This window comes from Elaeis guineensis, chromosome 1, assembly GCF_000442705.2.
Source record: "Elaeis guineensis isolate ETL-2024a chromosome 1, EG11, whole genome shotgun sequence".
In the NCBI taxonomy this organism is placed as follows: Eukaryota; Viridiplantae; Streptophyta; class Magnoliopsida; order Arecales; family Arecaceae; genus Elaeis; species Elaeis guineensis.
The window spans coordinates 185,385,420-185,406,298 of record NC_025993.2 but is presented as its reverse complement, the minus strand read 5'-3'; positions in this window follow the sequence as shown (position 1 = coordinate 185,406,298).

The window sequence follows — 20,879 nt, the reverse complement described above, 5'->3', positions numbered from 1 at the left end:
TTGAGATACCTTTCTGCCATCCAAAAATCAAAGAGAAATACCTTTGGGTCGTGGAGATATAAAAGACGCAAGTTTGGGTGTCTAGAGAGAAAAACATGAAGAAGAAGAGGGTCTTCTTCTAGAGTTTTTTATTTTCATATCTTTCCTCCTTCCATCTTGAGTTTCCTGAGAGCGTCTCAGATCTGAAACTTCTCCTTCTACTTTCCATCTTTGAAAGAGTCCAAATCAAGAAGAAGGAGGCACCTGATCAACCATCAAAGAAGGATCAGCGCAGTACTAGCATACTGTGCTGATTTCCTGAAGCAGGACTTCTGATCGAGATTCGTGGGCTCGTGTGGACGACTCCTAGAGGCCGGACGCGTGTGCGGCTTGCAACATCATCCTTAAGCCCAGATCAGTGAGGTTAGAGCGTCTAACTTGCAAGGTAATAGATCTGATCTATTATTTAATACATACATTAGATGTAGCTAGTATAGAAACATGTTGATATGATCAACATGTAGTTCATACTATATTTATATATATTTTAATTTTTGATTTAATGCTATGTAATAATCATGTAATAGGATCTTAGATCTAGGGATTTTCTGATCTTAGAAAATAAATTTTGATTTATTTTAGTCTTCCGCTGTATGATCTTGAAAAAGTTTCAAGATCTAACCCTGAAACCCTAGATCTGGTTCCTTCAATTGGTATCAGAGCCAGGTTCTTTATTACATGATTATTTATACATGCTTAGATTATTTCTTAGATTAGATCTAATTTATAATCTAATTATTAAATCTGAAATTAAAATTTTAGATCAATCACAAACTGCAAGGTTGTCCTGCTGTAAGGTTTACCCCTTACAGTGCAAAGGTTGTCCTAGTTTGTGTAGATCTATCTTTAATCATAAATTTGTTAGATATGATCTAGATTAAATTTATGATTTATTAGATTTAAAAGATGTTTAAATCTGAAATAAAATCTCTTTGTTAATAATTTTTGTGCAAAGAAATTGTTTAAAGTTGAAATTGTTTCAATTACATGAACCTGTTTAGATTAGATCTAAAGTAGTTTCATGTTTATTTCACTTGCATCTTGATTCGGAATCAAACATGCAATATGGTTAATAGAATCATATTGTAAAATTATTTTACAAATATGAAAATTATTTTTTGAAAAGCCGAACCCAACCCTCAGCCCAAAACTTAATTAAGAATTAAGAAGTTGTTTGATTAGGTTCTAGGATTGTGAATTGAAGAACCTAAGACACAAATCATAACACATTGGGTTAATGGGTTAGTGAAAATTAGGTCCATTAATTGGGTTAGACCTATGGTTAGATTAAAGATGGACTTAATTAGAGAATTAACTAAATCTAATCAATTGTTGTCTTAGATTAGGTCAAGGATTCTCTAGATCAATTACAATAGTTGTAGTTGGTCAAGTCCATGTCTTTAACGAGAACCAAATGGACTTGATTCTTGGCTAAGCGGTCTAGCACGAACTGTTAGGTTGATCTAATCGAAACTAATTAAACCAGTTGGTGTCTAAGGTAAACCAGACCGGTGATTTTTAATTGGGAGCCCGCTTACCTGGCCATTCATGATGGTGTCTAAGGCAAGCTTTGGCAGACCCTCCCACTGATCGAACTTACCTGGCCTCTTGGTGAAATTATGTTTTGATCGGATCACTTGACTATTCGAGCTGACCCATGTCAGCTAGGTAAATCAGTGTGACTGATTTAGGTGCTCCTAGACCAGCCCTGGTCTCCCTTAAGCTGACTTGGTGAAGCCAGTGGGAGGATCATGATAAGCTGGTTCATCTGACCTCATCCTCTATATTATTTAAATCTTCTAAAATTATTAGGTCCTTAAAATGATAAAGTTATGGAGATAACTGAGTCATAGCCTCCCATTAAGGTGTTTGATAATGAGTCCATGAACTCAATAATCATTGCAGACCCAAAGGCCTGGTGCTTGTTGACTAATGGAATTATCACTCATCATATGACGACTTGGAAGTGTCTCTCTAATGGTGGTTAGGTGAGCCAACCAAAGTTGGGCTTAATCATTCGTTGGTTAGATACACCAAGTATGATCATGTTAATGGTTGGACCTAACTGGATCCTTACAGTGGAGGCCAAAGCCTACTGATTAGGTTTCTGGGGCAAAATTAAAATTACTAGAAATTGTTTATAGAAACAATTGGTTATGAACCTACCCTTAGATGTACATGGGTTGGCCAACCAAAGTTGGGCTTGTGTGCAGTCTAAGTGGATTCTAGTACCCGCTAAGGAATTAGGGTAATTCCTCGAATTGAAGGTAGAGGCTACCAATTCGAATAAAATAGTGGGAGAAACCTTTTGATTAAAGTCCAAATCTTTAGGTTTAATGAATCAATTACTAATTAGGTTATGGTTCTCCTTTGTGCAAATATGGCCACTTCCCTATCGCTCCGATCATTGTTGGACAATGATAAGTTGGTGGGACCCAACTTCGGTAGCTGGTACCGAAAGTTGAAGATAGTCCTGGAGCATGAACGGATCCTATATGTGATAATGGATCCTGCACCTGAGGAGTCAGCTGTCAATGCACGTGGAACAGTTAGAGACACTTACCAGAAGTGGCTCAGTGACCGGACCACGGTGCGCTGTATCATGCTGGCTGCTATCATGAGCGACGAGTTCAGTCGCAGATTCGAGACGGCTCAGCCAAAGGACATGTTCAAGTGTTGGAGGATACCTTTGGCACACCCGATGACGTAGAGAGGCACAAGACTAGTTGTGCCATCTTCAACGCCAAAATACGGGATGGAGTCTCTATCACTGATCATGTATTGTACATGATCGAGCTGATGGAATGATTGAGCAAGCTCGGCTTTCCCTTGCATGAGCAGCTTGGGAAAGATGCAATACTGAACTCGCTGCCCAAGTCTTGTCTCCCATTCCTCACTCATTATAGAATGACAAAGCCTGAAGTAAACTACCATGGGTTAATGGGGTTGCTTCAGAACTTTGAGAAGGATCACCAACTCCTCAAGGAGTCGGTGAACTCAGTGAACTCAGTGGGAGGTTCATCTTCTGGTTCTCGACCCTTTGAGAAAGGAAAGAAGAACAAGAAGAAGAAAGTCAAGAAGGTGCAAGTTCAGGCTGGGACATCTGTGCAGAGTCAGACCAAAAAGATCAAGCCTGATAAGAGTCTATTCTACTGGCAAGCACCCTAGATTAGATAGTGTGTCAAATATCTACTTATGGCATTGGAGGCTAGGTCATATAAATAAGAACAGAATAAACAGGTTGACTCAAGAGGGAATCCTCAAAGTCAGTGATTGTGAATCACTTCCAACCTGTGAGTTCTGTCTTCTTGATAAAATGACCAAGTCACCTTTTACTGGAAAAGGTGAGAGAGCTACTGAGCTCTTGGGCCTAGTACATACTGATGTATGTGGGCCCATGAGCACCAGTGCTAGAGGTGGATATTTCTACTTCATAGCTTTCACGGATGACCTATACCTATATGGATATGTCTATCTGATGAAACATAAGTCGGATTCATTTGAAATGTTCAAACGATTCTGAAGTGAAGTAGAAAAATAAACTGGGAAGAGTATTAAAACTCTTCGATCTATCGAGGAGGAGAATACCTTTCTAGTGAGTTTCACACATATCTAGGAGAGAATGGGATTCTCTCCAATGGACTCCTCCAGGAACACCACAGCATAATGGTGTGTCTGAAAGGAGGAATGGACTCTGTTAGACATGGTCCGATCCATGATGGGTTTTGCTAGCTTGTCGATATCCTTCTGGGGATATGCACTCGAATCGGCCTGTTATCTATTAAATAGGGTTCCAAGTAAGTCTGTAATTAAGACTCCATATGAGATATGGACGGGACGTAAGCCAGCACTTTCACACCTTAGGGTCTGGGGGTGCCCGCCTATGTCAAACGATTAGTCACAGACAAACTTGGACCTAGGTCTGACAAATGCTCATTCATAGGGTACCCCAAAGAGACAAAAAGATATTTTTTCTACCATGCTGATGAACAAAAGGTGTTCGTCAGCCTTAAGGCAATCTTTTTAGAAAAGGAGTTCCTTGGTGAAGGAACCGTTGCCTCTAAGGTTGAACTTGATGAAGTTCAACAGGTAGAAGGACCGACACCAATAGCTGAACCTGAGTCGGATATGATTAGATCAGATCCGGAGCCCAATATACCTGCACCATTAAGGCGATCCGGTAGAGTACCGCGTCAGCCGGACAGATACTATGGTTTCTTGGTCCGAGACGGTGATCCCTCGAACTTGATGAGAATAATGAGGATCCGATCACCTATATGGATGCTATGCAGAGACCTGATTCCGAGAAATGGCTTGAAGCCATGAAATCCGAAATGGAGTCCATGAAGGTCAACGATGTATGGACATTGGTTGACCCACCTGAAGGGGTTAAACCCATTGGGTGTAAATGGGTCTTCAAAAGGAAGAGGGGCGCAGATGGAAAGGTGGAGACCTATAAAGCCCGTCTGGTTGCCAAGGGGTATCGTCAACGTTATGGTATTGACTATGACGAGACGTTTTCCCCTGTGGCAATGCTCAAATCTATTCGGATAATGCTTGCAATAGCTGCCCATCTGGATTATGAGATCTGGCAGATGGATGTAAAGACAGCTTTTCTGAATGGAGAGCTGACTGAAGAGGTGTATATGATACAACCTGAAGGGTTTACATCCACAGATGAGTCCAAGGTGTGCAAGCTTCAGAGATCCATTTATGGATTGAAGCAAGCTTCTCGGAGTTGGAACATGCGTTTTGATAAGGTGATCAAAACGTATGGCTTCATTAAGAATGGAGAAGAGCCCTGCATCTATAAATGGGCAAATGGTCCAGTTGTGGTATTCCTTGTCTTGTACGTGGATGACATTCTTCTAATCGGAATGACATCTTCGCACTACAGGAATAAAAGTTTGGTTGTCATCACAGTTCTCCATGAAGGACTTGGGTGAAGCATCCTACATCCTAGGGATGAAGATCTATAGGGATAGATCTAAAAGATGCTTGGGTTTCCCAGTCCATGTACATAGATACTGTGCTGAAGAGGTTCAGCATGGAGAATTCCAAGAAGGGCTATCTACCGATAGGCCAAGGAATTTCTCTCTCTAAGAAGGATTGTCCGACAACTCCTGAAGAGAGAGAGCGTATGAGTAGAGTCCCATATGCTTCAGCCGTGGGATCTATCATGTACGCCATGACATGTACAAGATCAGATGTGGCATACTCACTAAGAGTAGTGAGTAGATACCAATCTGATCCTGGAGAAATCACTAGAAAGTGTTAAAGCCATCCTTAAGTATTTGAGAAATACTAAGGACCAATGGTTGGTTTATGGCGAGTCAGATCTGAAACTTGTGGGGTTCACAGACTCCAGCTTTCAATCTGACCATGATGATAGCAGGAGTGTGTCGGGTTATATCTTTACTCTGAATGGTGGAGCCATCTGCTGGAAGAGTTCCAAGCAGCATACTGTGGCGGACTCTGTTTGTGAAGTGGAGTACATCGCAGCATCGGATGCCGCGAAGGAAGCTGTGTGGCTGAGGAAATTCATCAATGAGCTGGAGTAGCATCCTCCTTCGATGGTCCAGTCCTGCTCTACTGCGACAGCACTGGTACCATAGCTCAGGTGAAGGAACCCAAAGCACATCAGCGGATGAAGCACATCTTGCACCGCTTCCACCTGGTCCGAGAGATCATGGATCGAGGTGACGTCGACCTTCAGAAGATCGACTGAAAGGAGAACCTAGCCGACCCCTTCACTAAGCCCTGGCAATAAAGGAGTTCGACAACCACAAGTCGAAGATGGGTATTAGATATGTGCCGAGTGGCTTTAGGACAAGTGGGAGTTGTTGGGAAATGTGTCCCAAAAAGCCAATCGTCAAGCTGTTGATGGTTGAGCAACCAAGTATTGTAATTGATTTGTTAATAAATAAAATATATTTGGATTTTCATCATAAGCTTTCATCTTCTAATGAACTCCGTTGTTATGATGAAGTCCTTAGGACTATTTAAGTTCGATAAAGAGAAGATTTATCGATTAGTCCTTAAAATGTTCACGACCAAATGATAGGCTGTTAATAAGGACGACAGCTTCTATCGAGCATAGGTCGCTGTAGGCCATATGGGTTGGTTGTCCTCTTAACCAAGGAGTGTGGAGACACTGGTATGGCATACAGGTGAGATGTAAGGGTACATCGTCATTGAACGTGACCAACTCCAGAGCATTCTGCTGTCGAGAATGTCTCTGATGGGATATAGGTATAAGTGTCCCTTAGACTTGAGATCACCTCAGTGACTTGCAAGCAACTCACTGTGCTTTGGTACTGGACTAACTGAATTTCTAATTCAGGGATGGAAGGCTTCTGGGCACAGTCAAGTACTTGCGAAGTCAGAGTGTGATCGAGATGGGATTGACCACTCCAAGAGTTGGAGAAGAATGAGTCGCTGTATTTCAATTTAGCAAAACCTTGGCCAGGGTAATCCATCAGATGGATTTGATATTTTGAAATACAATGTGGACAACCTGATCAGAGTTGACAGTTGAGCTCTGGGGTGTCCTATGATCATTTTGGTCAAGGGGATGAATTATATGAAAACTATATCCGCATGGGTTCTAAGGATGTTGTTCTACACATTCGACCTATCCGGACGTCGGGTACCATTGCTAGATGGTCACTTCGATTGGTATAGGAATTTGTTTCTATGCTACCGGCTTAGGTTCGGACCTATGAGGTCACACACATTAGAGTTCATGATCCGATCGGATGGTTGATCAACGATTAAGAATCGTTCTAGGGTTAGATGATCAATACGATTGATATTTAACCCAGTGCAAGTGTTGCAGGAGGATCGATTAGCAATTCGATTGCTAATTAGCTTAATTTGATTAAGCCAATGGGCTGAGATTAAGTCTAATTAAATATGATTTAATTAATTTAGTTTGGGCTTGATTGGATCAAGTCCAATTGGTTTATTGGATAAGCCAAGTGCAAGGAAAAACTAGTCCTAGTTCAACTAGGACTTGGGTCAATCTAATTTCTAATTTGATTAGAAAATTAAATCAGATTTAAATCTAATTTAATCTGATTAAATTAGGTTCTTAATTAGGTTAAGACCTATTTTAATTGGGTTGATCTAATTTTGATTTGATTTGGTTTGGGAAACCAAATTAAAACAAGTTATGAGACAGAATCCTAGTAGGACTAGGATTCCACCTTGCGCCACATAAACCTTCTCCACGCCCTCTCTCTTATTCAACGCCAATCTCCACTTATTTTGTGTGACAAAAGCCCTCTCCCAGATCTCTCCCACGTTCACAAAAGGTCTCCTCTCTTCTTTCTTACATGGAAGGTGATTTGGATCAAATCTAAAAGGAATAAGTTTGGATTTCGAATTCTATGAGATAGAGTTTTAGAAATCCAAACTCTTTCAATTTTGCACCGAATTTATCCAAATTTTTTTTGGAATTTTTGTGGATTTTAGGGTTTAATTGTGCACCCTTTTCTGTTGATCCATCCACGAAAATATGAAGGAGGTGCTCAAGAGTTGGGCGTCCCTTTACTTGCCATGTTTGGATAAGCCTTGACTAGGTGTTTGACCTAGACAAGGACTCTATCATATCTCTCTATATAAGATGAGTTTCTTCGTAAATTTTAGGGAGATAGATATTTGAGAGACCTTTCTGCCATCCAAAAATCAGAGAGAAATACCTTTGGGTCGTGGAGATATAAAAGACGCAAGTTTGGGTGTCTAGAGAGAAAAACGTGAAGAAGAAGAGGGTCTTCTTCTAGGGTTTTTATTTTCATATCTTTCCTCCTTCCATCTTGAGTTTCCTGAGAGCGTCTCAGATCTGAAACTCCTCCTTCTACTTTCCATCTTTGGAAGAGTCCAAATCAAGAAGAAGGAGGCACCTGATCAACCATCAAAGAAGGATCAGCGCAGTACTAGCATACTGTGCTGATTTCTGAAGCAGGACTTCTGATCGAGATTCGTGGGCTCGTGTGGACGACTCCTAGAGGCCGGACGCGTGTGCGGCTTGCAACATCATCCTTAAGCCCGGATCAGCGAGGTTAGAGCGTCTAACTTGCAAGGTAATAGATCTGATCTATTATTTAATACATACATTAGATGTAGCTAGTATAGAAACATGTTGATATGATCAACATGTAGTTCATACTATATTATATATATTTTAATTTTTGATTTAATGCTATGTAATAATCATGTAATAGGATCTTAGATCTAGGGATTTTCTGATCTTAAAAATAAATTTTGATTTATTTTAGTCTTCCGCTGTATGATCTTGAAAAAGTTTCAAGATCTAACCCTGAAACCCTAGATCTGGTTCCTACAGCTTACGGTAGTTGAAGTCAGGTGCGGAGTCCGACTCCCGTGGAGTCGGACGAAGCTTACCGTAGTTGAAGTCAGTGCGGAGTCCGGCTCCCGTAGGAGTCCGGACGAAGCTTACCGGTAGTTGAAGTCAGGTGCGGAGTCCGGCTCCGTAGGAGTCCGGATGGAGCTTACCGGCAGCTGAAGTTGGCGACGGAGCCCGGCTCCGTAGGAGTCCAGGCGGAGTCCTCCTTTAGGTCGGGGTCGTAGACGGAGCTCGGCTCCCGTAGGAGTCCTGGCGGAGCCCTCCTTGAGGTCGGGTCGTAGACGGAGCTCGGCTCCCGTAGGAGTCCTGACGGAGTCCTGCAATAAAGTCAGGTGCGGAGTCCGGCTCCCGTAGGAGTCCGGACAAAGCTTACCGGTAGTTGAAGTCAGGTGCGGAGTCCGGCTCCCGTAGGAGTCCTGGCGGAGCTTACCGATAGTTGAAGTTGGCGACGGAGCTCGGCTCCCGTAGGAGTCCGGGCGGAGTCCTCCTGCAATCAAAGTCAGGTGCGGAGTCCGGCTCCCGTAGGAGTCCGGACGAAGCTTACCGGTAGTTGAAGTTGGCGACGGAGCCCGGCTCCCGTAGGAGTTCGGGTGAGTTGTTCTGTAGTCGATGTTGGCGACGGAGCCCGGCTCCCGTAGGAGTCGGGCGGAGTTGTGCTGTAGTCGATGTTGGCGATGGAGCCCGGCTCCCGTAGGAGTCCGGGCGGAGTTGTCCTGCAATCAAAGTCAGGTGCGGAGTCCGGCTCCCGTAGGAGTCCGGACGAAGCTTGCCGATAGTTGAAGTCAGGTGCGGAGTTCGGCTCCCGTAGGAGTCCGGACGAAGCTTACCAGTAGTTGAAGTCAGGTGCGGAGTCCAGCTCCCGTAGGAGTCCGGACGAAGCTTACCGGTAGTTGAAGTCAGGTGAGGAGTCCGGCTCTCGTAGGAGTCCGGATGAAGCTTACTGGTAGTTGAAGTCTGGTGCGGAGTCCGGCTCCCGTAGGAGTCCGGACGGAGCTTACCGGCAGCTGAAGTTGGCGACGGAGCCCGGCTCCCGTAGGAGTCCAGGTGGACTCCTTGAGGTCGGGGTCGTGGACGGAGCTCGACTCCCGTAGGAGTCCTGCGGAGTCCTGCAATCAAAGTCAGGTGCGGAGTCCGGCTCCCGTAGGAGTCCGGACAAAGCTTACCGGTAGTTGAAGTCAAGTGCGGAGTCCAGCTCCCGTAGGAGTCCTGGCGGAGCTTACGTAGTTGAAGTTGGCGACGGAGCTCGGCTCCCGTAGGAGTCTGGGCGGAGTCCTCCTGCAATCAAAGTCAGGTGCGGAGTCCGGCTCCGTAGGAGTTCGGACGAAGCTTCCGGTAGTTGAAGTTGCGACGGAGCCCGGCTCCCGTAGGAGTTCGGGGGAGTTGTTCTGTAGTCGATGTTGGCGACGGAGCCCGGCTTGGGGCGGAGTTGTTCTGTAGTCGATGTTGGCGACGGAGCCCGGCTCCCGTAGGAGTCCGGGCGGAGTTGTTCTGTAGTCGATGTTGGCGACGGAGCCCGGCTCCTGTAGGAGTCCGGGCGGAGTTGTCCTGCAATCAAAGTCAGGTGCGGAGTCCGGCTCCCGTAGGAGTCCGGACGAAGCTTACCGGTAGTTGAAGTCAGGTGTGGAGTCCGGCTCCCGTAGGAGTCCTGGCGGAGCTTACCGGTAGTTGAAGTTGGCGACGGAGCTCGACTCCCGTAGGAGTCCGAGCGGAGTCCTCCTGCAATCAAAGTCAGGTGCGGAGTTCGGCTCCCGTAGGAGTCCGAACGAAGCTTACCGGTAGTTGAAGTTGGCGATGGAGTCCGGCTCCCGTAGGAGTACGGGCGAGTGTTCTGTAGTCGATGTTGGCGACGGAGCCCGGCTCCCGTAGGAGTCCGGGCGGAGTTGTTCTGTAGTCGATGTTGGCGACGGAGCCCGCTCCCGTAGGAGTCCGGGCGGAGTTGTTCTGTAGTCGATGTTGGCGACGGAGCCCGGCTCCCGTAGGAGTCTAGGCGAGTTGTTCTGTAGTCGATGTTGGCGACGGAGCCCGGCTCCGTAGGAGTCCGGGCGGAGTTGTCTTCTTGCTGAGAACTTCGTGGGTATTTTATACCCAACATATCCTATGTTAGATTTTCTACCCTTCCATAATTCAGAAAGTTTTTTTTAGATTGATCTTATTAAAGTACGGTATAAGATGTAACATACTATGTGATAACTTCTGCCTAAAAATATTTTGAGAGATTGCTCTCACATAGCATGGTACGGATCATTTCTTTAAGAGTTCTATTGTTTTTTTGCTATCCCATTTTGTTGGAGTGTTCTAAGTACAGAAAAATTATGATCTATATTTTTTCATTATAAAAATTTTTTAAAATTTTATTTTCAAATTTGATACTGTGATCACTATGAATTGAAACAATTGTAAACCTTTTTCATTTTAGACTTTTCGGCAAAACTTAGAAAAAGCTGAAAATGCTTCCCTTAGATGCTAAAAATAAGATCCAAGTAAAATGTGAGAAATCATCGATAATCATAAAATCATATCTTTTACCTCCTAAACTAGTTGTCCTTGTAGGACCAAACAAATCCATATATAAAAGTTTCAAAGGTTTAGAAGTTGAAACAATATTCTTAGGTTTAAAAGAAACTCTAATTTTTTTACCTAATTAGGATGCATTACAAATTTTATCATTTTAAAATTTATCTTTGACAAACCAAAAATTAAATTTTTAATAATTTTAGATAGTGTGTGCATACTAATATGTGCAAGCCTACAGTATCAAAGTCAACTAGTTTCATTGATTTTAGCATTCATAGCCACAAGATATTGCATGTTCTGCCTGAAAAGATTATCCAAATCTACCATGTAAACATTGTCATGCTTATGTCCAATGAACCTAGTGCTATCATCAAAAGGCCTAGTTATATACATGAATGATTTAAAAACTACTTTATAACTTTTATCACATAATTAACTAATGCTTAATAGTTTATACTTAAGACCATCTACAAGTAAAATATTTTTAATACAAGTGGAGGAAGTGATACCAATATTACCTATGCCGATGATCTTTCCTTTACCATTATCTCCAAAGATGACCATTCCTTCATTCTTAGCTTCCAAAGTGATGAATTGAGACTCATCACCGATCACGTGTCTTGAGCATCTGCTATCAAAATACCACTTTCGCTTCTTTACTTGGGATGTAAGACACACCTACATACATAAAATCAAGTTTTAACTTGAGGTACCCAAGCTAACTTGGTCCTTTGGAGTTAGTCACAATGATTTTTTTTGAAACCCATATTTCTTAATATTTATACTAACAAATTTGTTTGACAAGCACGCATAAGCTTTATGTCCTATCTTGCCATATTTAAAACATGTAAAACTTAATAATTTATTCATGGATGAATTTATAAAGAAATTTTTTAAAAATTTTTATTTTTTATGAGTATTATAATCAAGTCCGACTTTATCATACACTGCACTTTGATTATCAATAATCATTTAAAGTTTATTTGAGCTTAGGGTAAATCTATCAACTATTGATTACAATTTGGTTACTTCTTCCTTTAAGTTCTGATTTTTCTTTACAAGAGTCTTGTTTATATTTGAAATTACTTCTTTTCCTTTGATAGAGTTTATATTTTATTTCTAATTCTTTATTTTTATTGGAGATCTTTTCTTTTCTTTAGATAGAGTTTGTTTTTAATTTCAAATTTTTAATTATTTTTTAGTCCTAATTTCTTTAAATCATCCAAAAGCTCATGAAATGCTTCTTGCAGTTTATCAGAAAAAAAAAATATTTTGAGTTTGAATGATTATCTCATTTTCATGTATCATAAGACACAAATTGGCTTCTTCATGAGATTCTTCATCTGAGGTGAGTCATCACTGTCGCTTCACGTAGCCATCATTGTCTTTTTTCTTCAACTTTTCTGATCCTTCTTAAGCTGGGGACAGTCCGATCTAAAGTGGCTTAGCTTCTTACATTCATAACAAATGATAAATTGTTCTTTTTTTTTTTCTTTACTCGGCTCCTCCTTAACTAGTGGTCTTCTCTTGATCTTTTGTTTTCCTTTTTTAAATCGTCTGAATTTTCTTATGGTCAATGCTAAATCCTCATCATCTTCACTATTTTTTAATTTTTCTAAATCTTCTTCTTCTTGAGCCATTAATTTGACGGTAAATATCTTCTTTCTTCTGATCTCTTCTTCAGAATATTATTTCATAGTCAGCTCATAAGTCATGAGAGATCCAAGCAACTCCTTCAAAGGTAGGATGTTTAAGTCCTTGGCTTCTTGAATCGTCGTGATCTTTGCTTCTCATGATCTTAGTAGAGACCTAAAAATTTTTCTTATAAGGTCACTATTAGAATAACACTTTTCAAGACTTTTTAGATCATTTATGATATCAGTGAAATGAGTAAATATTTATATTATAGACTCATCAGGTTTATTTTAAATAATTCATAATTATGCACAAGCATGTTAATTTTTGACTCTTTTACTTGGTTTGTGTCTTCATGTGTAACTTCTAATCTATCTTAAATTTTTTAGCTGAATTACAAGTGAAAATATAGTTAAATTTATTTGCATCTAAAGCACAATACAAGACATTCATGGCTTTAGCATTGAGCTGGTCATTTTCTTATCAAACTCATCCCATTCACCTTTTGACTTAGGAGAGACAAACCATCAATTAACTTAGTGGATGTGTGAGATCCATTCACTATGATACTTCATATATCATAGTCAAGTACTTGGATAAATATTTTTATTCAAGCTTTTTAATAGATATAGTTTGACCCATTGAAAAGTGAAGGTCAGTTGGTAGATTGCCCCTCGATTAGAGATGTACCAAATTGGGCTGCCATAGATCTTTAGCTCTCGATGGTTAAATCAAGTAAGGACTAGAGCATCAGGCTCTAATACATTTGTTGCTCAGATGTGGAGCCCAAGAGGAGAGGTAAATTGGGTCTTTTAAAATTTTTAGTGTTTAGTGCTCATAAAGAATGTGCTCAACTTGATGAGTGAGGTGAGTTAATTAATTAAGACAAAAGATCAAATACAAATAACAAATGCACAAATATAGAACAATAAGGAAAAAAAATATGCAAGCACAGCAACACAAAGATTTATAGTGGTTCGATACTAACTTTGCACCTACATCTACTTCCCAAGTTCTAACTTAAAAATTCAATCCACTAAAAAAATTTTCAATTTAATACGTCAGATTACACCGATCCTTACTGTCCAAGCAAGAATACTTATTTTTTGGATACAAACAAACCGACAAACCCTTCGATTATAGGTTGGATCAATCTATCCGAGCTTTGAAACCCCAAAACTCAAACTCAATGTACAATAGCAAAGAAAAGAATATAAAATTTCATCATACAAAACTCTTTAAATGAGCACAATAAAATAATAAAAGCATAATACTCAAGGAGTAGAAGCCTTTATTGGACATCCTTGATGATTTGGATACTTGAATGCAGCTGGAGAGTAGTTGGTGAGCTGATTGAATGCTTTTTATCTCTTTTAGGATTTTCTTTCTCTTTCACAGATTTGAAATTGAATACTTCTTGGTTGCTTTGATTTCTCACCTCTAGAGAGTATTTATAGTCTTTGTTTAGTCTTGAGAGTGTTTTAGAGTCGGTTAAGAGCGTTGAAGTATGGTTAATGCACATTAAATATACCAAAAATGGGCTCAAAATTAGCCATTATGCATGTCTGCCCTATATGGGTCAACCCATGGGATGCCTCACTGGGAATGAATAGACCATGAGTCGCCTCATTTGGGCAGACAGAAAATCATGCTCTTTGTTTTGGTCCTAGCATTTTAGGGGTCGACCCATGGTCATTCCACTGCGTGCCACAAGCCAAAACAGTACGTGCCAGCTCCCAATACAAGGGATGATCTATTTGGGTCGTCTCATTTTGTTTCAACCCAGTTTTTCATATATTTAAAGTCTGAAATTGACCAAAATAGTATCAAACACTCTTAAATGGATTTGAATGAATTTGACACTTTCAAAAAGCTTCAAAAATATCTCCAACTTGAAAAATCTTCAACTTTAGCACTCTTGAAGGAGCTTTTCAAACTCAATATTTTTGAACTATCTGAAACAACAAAGTATTTTTCAAGGATAAGAAATTTATTAGTAGTTTCCTCGAATGGTTTGTGACCATCAAAATTAATTCTTGGGACAATATATCAAGCTCAATAATTAATTTTTTATGCAACCAACAAAATTCTAATATGTGCATTCAAATTAAAAAAAATGTAACATTAATTTCAAAATATGTACAAGTATTACAAAGTTTGTTAGCAAAAAAATATATATACAAGTATTATAACTATCGAGAGGTATATATATATATATATATATAATATATATATATGTATGTATGTATATATATATGTATTATATGTATGTATGTATGTATGTATGTATATATATATCAAGATACTGGGACTTCCTCCGTATTCACCTCTCATAAATGTGCATCATCTCTAGCTGTTATCGTAATGGCTCAGGCATAATATCGACCAGTGGAGAGGGAGGTGCTGGTGTGCTCGACCTATCAACATATGCTTGACATCTACCTTAGAATACTCTCAGTCGACCCCTATCTCTGGCCCTCCCATGCATATAATACTATAAGAAAATTCATTATTAGCGATGACCATCTGCCATTGCTAATAACTGAATTGCTGTCACTAATGCCGACATGGCACCATCGCTAAAAAATCATCAAAAAAGAGCTCGATAAAAAGTAGCATTAGCGATGGCAGAGGAGCCATCGCTAATAATGATATTAGCGATGATATTCCGTCGCTTATAATATTTTTCAGATTTGAAATTAAGAAATTTAAAAATAATAATAGCGATGATATTTCATCGCTAATAAGCTATTGCTAATATCTTTAGCGATGAAATTTCCATCACTAAAGCCATCGCTAATAATTATATTTTTTAAAAAATATTTTTAGTAATTATATTTATTAAAATTAGTTATATTTAATTAATAAATAATATATTTATAAAATCTTATAATTAAATTAACAAGCAACATATATTTACAGATATTATACCAACTAATAATTATCATCATCATAAATAAAAAACTAATATTATATGTTACATCAAAATTAAATTGTATAAATAACACTGCTTAAATTTTAAATAAAAAAATCAATGAAGATCGTCCTCCTCCTCTTCCTCCTGTATGTCCTCTGCATAGAGCTATCAATTTGAATTGGACCCATCAGGTTGGCCCACCCGTCATGTAAATGGGACAAGTTGAGTTCATGTTTAGCAACCTGTTTAAAAGTGGGTTAAATAACCCATCCCATTTGGGTTGCAGGTTGCGGTGGGTTTAGGATGGGTTGGGGCAAGCTGACCCATTTCTTTTTTTTAGTACCATTTATTGTTTTAGTACTATATTTTCTCTGTTTATATTACTGTTTTATTGATTTTTTGCTATATATCAATCTTAAAACTATTCAAATACCTTCCAAATCATATTTTGTGCTTCACAATCTACCAGTACTTCATTATGCTTGATCACTATATTTTCTTTATCCATAAAAACAACATGTGGATACTTGTCATCCTCTATTTATTTTGTTGTTTTAATACTACATTTCTTCTCTTTTTTTGGTACTACATTTTCTCTATTTGTATTGCTGTTTTATTTTTTTTTTGAAATTTTGTGGTTGGCCTGTTTAACCTGCAGCCCATGGCAGATCGGTTGGGTTGAATTTTCCAAACCCACCAATTAAATGGACCAGCCCACCCCCCCATTTAGAGGTGGGTGTGGTGAGTCGGGGCGGACGGGATAGGCCGACCCATCTTGACGGCTCTATCTCTGCAGCAGTAGATGGATAAGAGCCGGATGTCCCAACATCCTAAAATGAAAAAAATAAAATATTGTTAATAATTTATAACTAAATTAATTAAAATTATAAAATTATTACAATTAATATGCTTCAAGCTTAAACCTTTATGAGGGTATATTTTAATGTAATACTCTGATTCTTGAACAGATTATTCCTACATGTTGCGGCCAACTCTCCATCGCCTGTCGTCGGGAACGAACACCTACAAGACAAGTCTGCACTGACCGGATTTGTATCGATGGAGACCCTTCGATGCCTAAGTTAGAGAGAGAAGTTGGTGAACAGTAGATATCAAAATTCAGAGTAGCAAAATTCTGGCCAGAAGTGGCTTACCAGTCCTATTTTCCTTACCCCCTTTTATAGACGAGGTTCTTGTAACCGTCGGATGTGGTCCTGTATTTTATGATGCTAAATCATCGGGCCATAATCACATAGTAGGTCATTAATTTTCCAATTATGATGTCGTGATGTGCGGCTGGTAACCGTTCGTTATGGGTATGACATATTAAGCAGATTAGCCGACTGTATGTCGGTAGTAGGCACAGCCATTAGTTGATGATTCTGCTGTATTATCGGTCACCAACTATAAGTCAGTGATATTTGTTCAATCAGTTGATGAAGAGTCGGAGTGGTCAGTTCGATCGATGCTCCATCGAAGTTGTGCATTCGGTCAGTTGACTATATTTGAATCAGAGTCGATCAGTCGGAGTCATACGTTCAATCGATCGGCTATTGTTGAGTCAAAGTCATGGAGATCAAAGTAGGGTCGGTCGGTTTATCCTAATAGTTGCCCCCCCACTCCTGAGCCCAATGGTGCATTGCCGCATATACCACCACGTGGTCAATTATTTTGGATTAAAGAAGTTGTTGTCTATCATGTCGAATCCTGACTCTGTCACCACATTCTGGAGTACGATCGATCAACCATTTTGTCATCTTTGAGCTGTCGTATCAGCAGGAAGATCTGGTGTCATGCATCATTTGTGGAAGGTGAGCCGGTGCCAGATGTTATATCGAGAAGGCGAACCGACATCGTGTGATTTGATTCTGGCATGTAGATTTTCGCCACGCATCGAGGTATCATTGGGTCAGAGTTGTGCACGCAGATGGAAGTGACGTGGTTCAATCTGGTGCAGGTGTGTTGAACCGTCGGATCGATGATGGGTCTAGATGCTACCACGTGTCATCATCCGACGTTGTCTCAATCTGACCGCTTGCATCCAAGCCATTGGGCGTTCCTCTATATAAAGGACCACCGTCAGCCAGATATTTCCTTGCTGTTGTCTCTTCTAGCATAGAAGCTCTGTCAGAGAGCTACTCTCGTGCGAAAATATTCTTTATCATTTTCTTTTTTAAGTTTCCTTGAATCTTTGACAGTTCTTCTGATGAGCGAGATTCCTGCAGGGGTGGTTGGTCGGAAATTTTGGCCAACGACTCCCTGTCGAGCCCGAAAGTTCTCTCATTCTCGGGTCTGACTGTTGGTCGATTTCGAAAGTGGCATTGTGCTTCGAACCATCGTTAGTTTTTCACTCCTAATGTCGATGGTGGGGTCAACAACCCATTACCGTATATCTCGCATCCCATCTCAGCTGCATGATCAAGGTCATCTTCGATGTGGATGAAAATCTGAAGCCCTCCTCTAGCTCTTCTATGAGGAGGGTACGGTCGTCGACTGGATGAGACCCTCTCTGTTTTGTATGAGTGGGTCAAGTTGTTGATGTGGTTGGCCGAGCAATGTGATCGATCAATCATCTTCACAGTTCAACTCGAGTCGTTACATCCCCGAGCTGGAAGGTGGAGGTTGTCGAAGAAGCTGATCCAAGATGGGCCTGTCGATTTTTCAATGGTACAAAGGTGGCGATGAAGATTAGTCGGTGCTTCTGATTTTTCTTTTGTAAAGAAAGATGTGTAATCGACTTCGGTCTAATTTTGTAATCCTTCTTTTTGATAATGAAAGTACTTTTTTTTTGAAATACTTTTCTATGTCATTGAATTGTAGTGTCTGCTTGTAGAACAATCTCTGAGTGTAGATCGTAGATCCGACTATTTCACAGACTTTGTGGAATCTGCTAGTCATGTAATGTCTAACGTATTTAGTTAGGATAACGATGGCAAGTCGAATATCTGTCACCCAAAAGTTGAAATTTATACGTCGTGTTGTCTTATAAATGGTGGCAAGCTGAATATCCCTCGACTGGCTGTGGCCATGTCGATATGATTGCAATCCGACCTTGGTCATCTTAGCATTTTGCCTTTCTTAGTTGATACTAAGTCGGCAAATTAGCCAGCTGCTTCAATAGAGAGCCGACTATGAGGGTAGCACGACTTTTGTGGAGAAAATCTGCATCGCCGGTGCTGGCCTCCAGTTGAAGTCGATAAGTCGGTTCTGTAAGGGAACCAAAATATAGTTGGTGTCGAGATAGTCGATCCTCTAACTTTTACAATGAAAGCCGAAGTATATTCGATGTCGAGATGGTCGATCTTCTGACTTTTACAGTGAAAGCCGAAGTATATTCGGTGTCAAGATGGTCGATTTTCTAGCTTTTACAATGAAAGCTGAAGTATATTCTATGTCGCTTTAAAATCACAGTCGGAATGTCAGTTTTTACAAGAGGACCAAAATATAGTCGACACTAAAGCAGTTGATTCTCTAAGTAGTTGTATTCTGAAGGAAGTCGAGTAGAATAAAATATTCGTCATGCTTTTATTAGCTAATTGTCGAAACAACAACAGCATCATCTTGAGGAGTTTGAATTTCTCGAATATCTTTTTTTGAAGAAGTTATTACATTGAGTTGTTGTCATTTCGCCAACTCTTCTTCGGGAGTTATCCCTCAGTTCAGTCGTCCGAAGATCATATTGATGACTCCCACAGTCGGTTGAATATTTACAGCTTCCTCAGTCGGCTGGAGGTTGAGTCGATGGATCCCTCTGATATTTTTTGAGATAGCCTCATCGTATCAGGGCCTCTATTTCATCCTTGAGCTAGATGCATTATTCGGTATTGTGGCCGTGGTCATGGTGAAATCGGCAATATTTTTTTCGATCGTGGTTCCTCATTTTCATCGATGGAGGGTGCCGTAGATATTCCGCCCCTTTGATCTCCATGAGGATCTACTCACGGGAAGCAGAGAGAGGAATGTAGGAGTCATACCTGTCGTAATTCGACCTCGAACTCCGTTGTTGAGGCAAAGCTCGTTCATCGATAGGTGGACGACTTAATTCAGTCGGAGCTTTTTTTTTCTTCTATTTCTTCTTCTTCTGACTTTTACCTTCTGTCTGGTGTCGGTCAGAAGCTCCTTCATCTGCATGCATATTTTTTATACACGCTCCAGAAGTTTGGCATATGTCAGAGGAAGAGTCTTGTCTAGTGAATACGTGAATCGAGCCCCTCAAAGCTCTTTTCATGACCGATATGGCCATGTCTTCATTGAGGTCCCTGACCTCAAGTGTAGCCGCATTAAATCGGGCCATGAAATCTCAAAGTATTTCGATCTCTCCTTGTTTGATAGAGAAGAGACTATTTCAGTTTTTTATTGGCAGCCTCTGACTAGTACTGAAGTGGGCCACGAAAGAATGCTCCAGCTGCCCAAAGGAGTGGATGCTTCCTGACTAAAGCCCGGAGTACCAGGCCCGAGCAGCTTTTCAAAGTGTGATCGGGAAGCCGATGCATAGGAGGGCATCAGTTGCCCCCGAGATCATCATGAGAGCCTTGTAGCTCTCAAGGTGGTCAACTGGGTCGGTGGAACCATCGTAGGGCTCCATGTACGGTATCTTGAATCGACTCGGGATCAATTCATCCAAGATAAGTTGGAGAGAGGTTGGGCAGTATGAAAGTTGAAGTCATTCGAAGACTTCTGACCATCCATCTGAAGCTGGATGAGTCGACGGTCGATTTTCTCAAACTTACATTCATAGTCGTCGAGCCGTCGGTGGTGGGAGACTCCAGGGTTGAACCTCCCGATGAATTAAAGGGAGAGGTAGATGGTGTTCGCGGTCGTTTTCCTTTTGTGGCCTGATCCAATTGGGTAGGAGAGGGGCATTATGAATGGGGGGTGGTGCATCAAGGACACCGCGAGTGCCACTGCTCGTCTCGATGAGAGAGCCGAGATGGCCGCTCTGGTGGAGGAGACGGAGATCGCCGCAGATGGCGGCGACTGTGCCTGGATGGCTCTGAATGCGCCACCGGTTGCTCCACCGACGGATGTGGTGGTTGAGTCTGCTGCTGCTGGAGGCTTCTGACCGCCTCCATAAGAACAGTCATGTGCTGTATGAGTGCAGTGATCTGGACATCCGTGGTGACCACAAGATATGAGGAACAAGGCTCTGCTACTGGAGGAGGGGGAGGAACCTCTTTCCGATGGGAAGAGTGTCTCGCCGATCCGATTGCAGTCGAATGTTGGGTTCTGATTTTCTCCATGGTGAATATTGTCTCTTTTTCACTTACCTGGTGCACCAATCTGTTGGGACAACTCCCTGTCGCCTGTCGTCGAGAATGAATACTTGCAAGATAATGTCCACACTGATCGAATTTGTGTCTAGTGGGGATCCTTCGATGCCTAAGTTAGAGAGAGAAGTTGGTGAAC